The sequence below is a fragment of the Dermacentor variabilis genome, chromosome 5 (assembly GCF_050947875.1).
Source record: "Dermacentor variabilis isolate Ectoservices chromosome 5, ASM5094787v1, whole genome shotgun sequence".
Lineage (NCBI taxonomy): Eukaryota > Metazoa > Arthropoda > Arachnida > Ixodida > Ixodidae > Dermacentor > Dermacentor variabilis.
In genome coordinates, this window is record NC_134572.1 from 124,023,156 (window position 1) to 124,029,104 (window position 5,949).

Sequence of the window (5,949 nt, forward strand, 5' to 3'; positions counted from 1 at the left end):
TTTTTTACGAATTTGCTGTGTCCCGAATTGCACGGCAGCAAAGGTTTCACAGAACGGGGCTTGTGCAACCAGCTCACACGGTTGCTTTGTTTTTGGTTTGCGGAATGTTGGTGCGCGGGTGTACGCATGTGTGAGTTTTCCTATATATACGTGTTTAAACGCAATAAACTTTTAGTCGTGAGTCAGCGCTCGTGTTTGTCTATTCTTCGTCCGCGTTTGTTAGTGCGCGCTGTGTCTAATAGTAATCAAGTCCCAGTTTGTTCATATCAATTATTTTTCCACGCTCCGCTGCTTTTGTTGCTGAATTCTCTTCACTTCTTGCCTATTGAGCTGATTATTTGTTCGGGTACCGACCTAGCCATGTTGTGGCATTGACTGAGGATTGGCACATACCCTACGGCACAATTTGTTTATTTTGGCACCTATTTTGTGGAGCGTACCCAGTGCCATAGAATGATCTTGTCCTTCATGTCTATTTGGTACATGCCCATTCTGGGTTATTTGCAAAGAATAGACACAACCTGACTTGAATTGAATTCGGGCTTTTAGGTGCCGAAACCACCACCGTTTGAATCTGAGGCAGGCCGCAGTGAGGGACTCCGGATTAATTTTGGCCAACAAATGGGCACAACTTCATTGGTGCAAGTTGTTTGTTGGGGAACATATTCAGCGGCACATAGCCAGTTGCACTGAAATCTCCTGACTTGCTTCCCTATTGGGGTACATACATACCTTTCAGTGACCGTCAGTGGGTGTCGAGCAGAAAACTGTTACCAAGTCGGCGATATCCACAGGGGACATTCTCGTCTTCTCTTAATCTTTCCCTTCCCTTTCCCCTTCCCCCAATGTAGGGTAACCGACAGGGCTCAGTCCTACTTAACCTCCTTGCCTTTCATTTATAATTTTCTCTCTTTCACTCTCTCTACATACCCATCCTGCTGCATTGGCCAGGAATGGGCACATAACCCAGGGACCCAAGTTCTCATGCGATAGTGGTTAGTCAGCAGAACACCAAAGGGTGGCGAGTATCCCAAGAATGCTATTCGTCAAAGAAAAAAAAATACAGTTGTGCTTCTAGAACTGGACCCGTATCCTCAAAAAGTCCTTACGCTATAATTATTGTTAGAAAGGTAAATCCGAGCCAGTCCTGATGCTAGACATACTATCAGCAAAGGCTGCAGGCCAGTATCAACAAGCACTTGCGTGCGAAAATCTTTGGGAATTCGGCCCCAGGTTCATTTGCTTTTGCGGGTATGAGATCTAAGAGACGCGTTTGTAAATTGAAAGAGCGAGAAAACTTTATATAAAGTGGAAATATTTCACTTCTTCAGTGAAAACAGGGGCCACCGTTATATTTGCGCTTCTCGAGCAAGGTTCATGGTCGCTTTTAATAAAAGAAGTAGAGTTTAGAAGAGAATGCAATGTGAATATCCAAATAAATGACGATATCCGCACAACTTAGGTAAGGTTGTGCACTACATCACCCAGCGGATGCCATTCAGGTTTCAGGTTTATTCAGAAAACAGTAATTAATCATGCCATTTTATTGGCATAGTTACTAACGAAGGACGTCGCAAGTTATTTGTCCGTCGCGGAAAGTGTGGCGGGCGCTGTCTCTATGTAAAAGGAAATTAGCCAAACGCCAAGAATCATGGAGAGGGGCCAGTAAACATGGCCACTCATCGTTTCTCATCGATGTGTGCTTAGGTGTCGCTGGCAAACATGCCGCTTCCTGAGGAGAACATACAACTGTAGAACAAAGCGTTGCTTACAGTCTCTATATCCTGTCTTGATTTCCAAAGAAACGCCTGCGCACGGTCTCGGCAGCGAGGCTATTGAGGAGGTATAGGTGGTCTTTCTCGCTCGCTATCTCTTTTGGATGAATTCACATTATAGAAAAGAAAAAGTACTAAGCCCGTCTTCACGCTGTTCCCGAACGACTTGTATTGGCGGAGCCGGTGGGCGCCCGTATACGACGTTGTGCAACAAATTACAGTGCCATGCAACTACATACAACGCTATCAAAGTATAGCCATTTCCTTGTGCCGCGCTCCGAGTTTAAAACATCCATGTTTCAAGCCTTTGCAGTAGCTTACATAAAATACGTAAAAATTGGAGGGCGCTTAAACTTCGCCTTCAAGAGTGGAACGCGACAGCGTTCCCGTCGACCCGCCAAGGGGTGTAAGACAATGGGCTACGGCGCAGCGACTACGCGCCCCGCATCGGACGCGGTGAGCGGCGAGCAACGCAGCGTTCGGCGCGACAACGAAATGTGCGCCTGAGCAAGCGACGCACGCCTGAGCCTTAGAAACAGCTCGTTTCTAAGGCAACACCGCGTTCACTAGAGGCGCTTTTGCACCGCTTTGAAGCATCGAAGAAAAAAAAACTCGTGGGTCAGTGGTAACGTCTCCCTCTCACACTCCGGAGACCCTGGTTCGATTCCCACCCAGCCCATCTTGGAAGTTGCTTTTTATTTATGAAGTGCCTGCCGTGATTTATCGCTCACGGCCAACGCCGCGGACGCCGACACCGGCTTTTCTGCGACACGAGCTCCTTAACGCTATCGCGTTAATATAGTTCGTCTGCGTTGTGGCTCGCGACGAAATGTTCAGCTTCGAACATTCTTTCTTACGTAGCATAACAATTGCAATGGAAACTGCTTAAGTATCTCAGAAGGAGCCTGAGAATAAAGTTTTTTTCACAAGATTTATCCAAGACAAGAGTAGAGCGTGAAGAATGCAATGGGCTGCCACATTGCCTGTTTAGAAGAAGGAACCATACTTTGAAAGCTCGTGAAATTTATTTTGAAGGTGACGTTTTTTTTGCATTTGTTTGTACCATTCAAGACTGCAACTTTCTTACATAATATGCTATTTGCATTCAGGAAGAGGAGAAGGAGGGTTGCTGCTTGCTGTAGGCGGACATAACCTTGCAAAAGTTGGCGGGCAATCGCTCCACCTGAACGTCACTTTTCTACCGCGATACAATCTGAAACACTTCACAGCTCAACTAACAAATGATGCCTTTTTCCATGTATTAAATAGATGACAGGCTGTTACTAATGTGACAGGCTGCTATTAATCAAATTGATGCATCACGCCTGCTGTTATGCCTATTAAAGGGCGACGCAGGTACCTAATGAATAGAACAAAATGTAAATCGCTCACTAGTCGACATAAATGCTCTAACGACTGCACTCATATATAACTGTGAGTCTCAGCAAGTTTTAGTGAATGTAACCAGACATTAGCAGAGAGAAATATTTTACAGCGAAGCCGTTTATGGCTAGGGTTCCGTACATATTTCTTCTGCGTGTGCAAGAACCGAGGGCCGATCCCGGAGATAGTGCAATGCCGGGCCGACCCGCGGCGGAGGTGAAGCAGGCTTCAAGCACTCCGCCAAGTTGCAAGGGGAGTACGCAAGGCGGATCCACTTTTACAAATTCTCAGAATGACACCGGTTTCGAGATATTGGTTCCCGAACTTTGCTGAGAAATGCATTGGCGTTCCACTTCTTTTCTTCAGTGCGTAAAACGAACTTTCTTTTAAGAGAGTAAGTGGAACGACAGTGCATATTTAGCGCAAGTTTAACGGCTTATATCTCATAAATGGTGTCATCCACACAATTCTATTCAAGTATGCATGACTTGCAATTTCACGCGCTAGAATTTGTAAATTGCAATATGCGCCATAAGGTAATTATAGTTAAAAACTGAATTAGTGAAGTTGTGTTAATTGGTCCATTATGTTTCCTTTTTTCATTTTTTTTTTTTTGTGGAAGTAATGCCCACCTCTTCGAGTAGACTAGCTTATGGAGTAGAATTCCGCTACCTTCATCCGGCAATCGTAAAAAAAAAAAAAAAAAAAAACTGAACGTGTTCGCTGAAACACCCTGTATGTTCAAAAGGCCGGTTCGTTTCAATCCAAATTAAGAATGCTGTAATATAGCCAACCACGGTCTCCAACTGCTTCCGCTGTGCCAAAGGCACGCACCGCCATCAAGGAGAAATCGTTCATTTTGAGGCCGTCGCTTGCGAGAAAACGCACAGGCAGGCGCCGTGATAGGGCCACGCATGGATTGAGTGGCACATCTACGCATCGCCATGAAGCATGCATGGTCTGAGCGCTCGTGGCCACCGTGCCTCGCATTTAGCAGCTATCGCTATGTGGCGCTGGCGCAGTCCGCAGCTGACCACTCGGCGGCATGACAGGGGCAATTGACGTAATTCACAGTGTACGTTATAAGTACGTTGGGCGAGGACTGCTCAGGACCAAACCTCCATCGCCGGAACTTGTGTGTTCCGGCGTACCGTCACTACTGCCAAGGTTTATGAGGAAAAAAAAAAAGCGAACTTTGGCGGGGTCTCAATAAACTATGTTATTTTGTGCCCGTCGGATCGGCCGTCAGGAATTTCAACGCAATCTTTTACGAATCGAAATGCCAGATTGACACGTCAGTGTGAGCGTGCGCGATATTTTGAGGCTACCAAATGAGCCCCGTTAATGAGAAATGGTAGTTATACTTTTAAAACGACTCCGCGTTGGAACGCATGTATAGGCGGTGTTCCAACTCTTCCTGGAAATCATCCGAGAAATAATCTCCGGGGTTTGCAGGCATGGCATGGCCACAATTAGTACATGACCGGGGTTGTTGGAGAAGTATGGGAGAGGCCTTTGCCCTGCAGTGGTCGTAACCAGGCTGATAATGATGATGATGAATATCCCCAATGACCAACTCGATGTAAGCAACGTACTTTGCAGTGGTAACACCCGTATAGATGCGTGGATTTCTAGACATGACACGTAATTTGCTGCGTGGATAGTTTGTCACAATCGGGTTTCAACGGAGCGCGCCGATTCGGTAAATGTAGCGGTATACTGCGCAGGTGCGGCCTCCCTCTCCGCTTCTTTCTTGTTGTGCTTGGGCACTCGTAACAAATTGGTCGATCGCCTCCTCCTGGTGTATACGCTGGCGCCTTTCAATTCCGCCGTTTCTACGGTCGGTTGATGCCGGGCAAAGTTTCCGTAGCAGCTCGAAATACAGAATTTTAACGCCGAATCAAAACAGACTGGTTGAAAGAACAAATGAGACGCTATACTGTAGCAAGGAGAAACAGAGTGGCTAGAACGGCGAGGAAACAGCGTCGAAAACCGAGGCCCGCCCGCCTCGGGGCCGCATTTGAAAAGGATGCGTCGATCGAAGCAATATCAGCGAGCAATTCATCGGCTTTCTGCCTCGGCAGTGAAGACGAAAATAAAAAAGAAAGCTGCAGTAACGCCCTGGAGCGAGTCGCAAGCGAACGTATAATGTCGAAGAGGCGCGGAACATGAGGCATCGAAAACAGCAGAAGCGCTGAGACGCAGGAACGTTTTTTTTCTTTCTTTTTTTTTTTGATGTTTCTCTTTGCTCATGGCACGAATTCGGGTGATACCAGACTAGGAAAAATATTTTTCTAGGAAAACGAAACAAGTATGGTTGCGCTGGAAGTGGAAACAAGTTTCTTTTTTCTTTTTTCTTGCGCGTGCGTGCTCTGCTTCTGCCTGGAGGAAGTGTGCGTATAAGTAAAGGAGGAAGAATGGTTCTAGACGCAACTATTTAAAAAATATGTATAGATGCCGTTATTCTTTAGCTTCTCATTGCGTGATATATTGTGGTTCTAGAACTCATTTTTTCTGTATATTTTTAAAATTTTTTGTAAAGTAGCAAGACATCGTGGCCGTCCTGTCATTCTCATGAAAATTGCAAAGTGACTGTTATGTTTTTGTGCGTGAGACATTTCCCTGTAATAACCATAACCGAAGGGTTTTCAGCATCCTCTTCAGAAAGCGCTGAATATTCGTGAAGTAATGTGGACGCGTTTGCTTATTGTGCCACATGCCCGGTAACGGTTATGATTGTTTTCCCTTTAGCTCTTTCCCGTGAATGAAACTAAGGAGCGCGTCGGAGTGG

At 45.9% G+C, this 5,949-nt stretch overlaps 1 pseudogene; it reads right to left on the minus strand.

Annotated features, from left to right (window-relative positions):
• Nucleotides 1-3,327: 3,327 nt before the first annotated feature.
• On the minus strand, nucleotides 3,328-3,409 carry LOC142583809 (U2 spliceosomal RNA; annotated as a pseudogene).
• Between the last annotated feature and the right edge of the window lie 2,540 nt (nucleotides 3,410-5,949).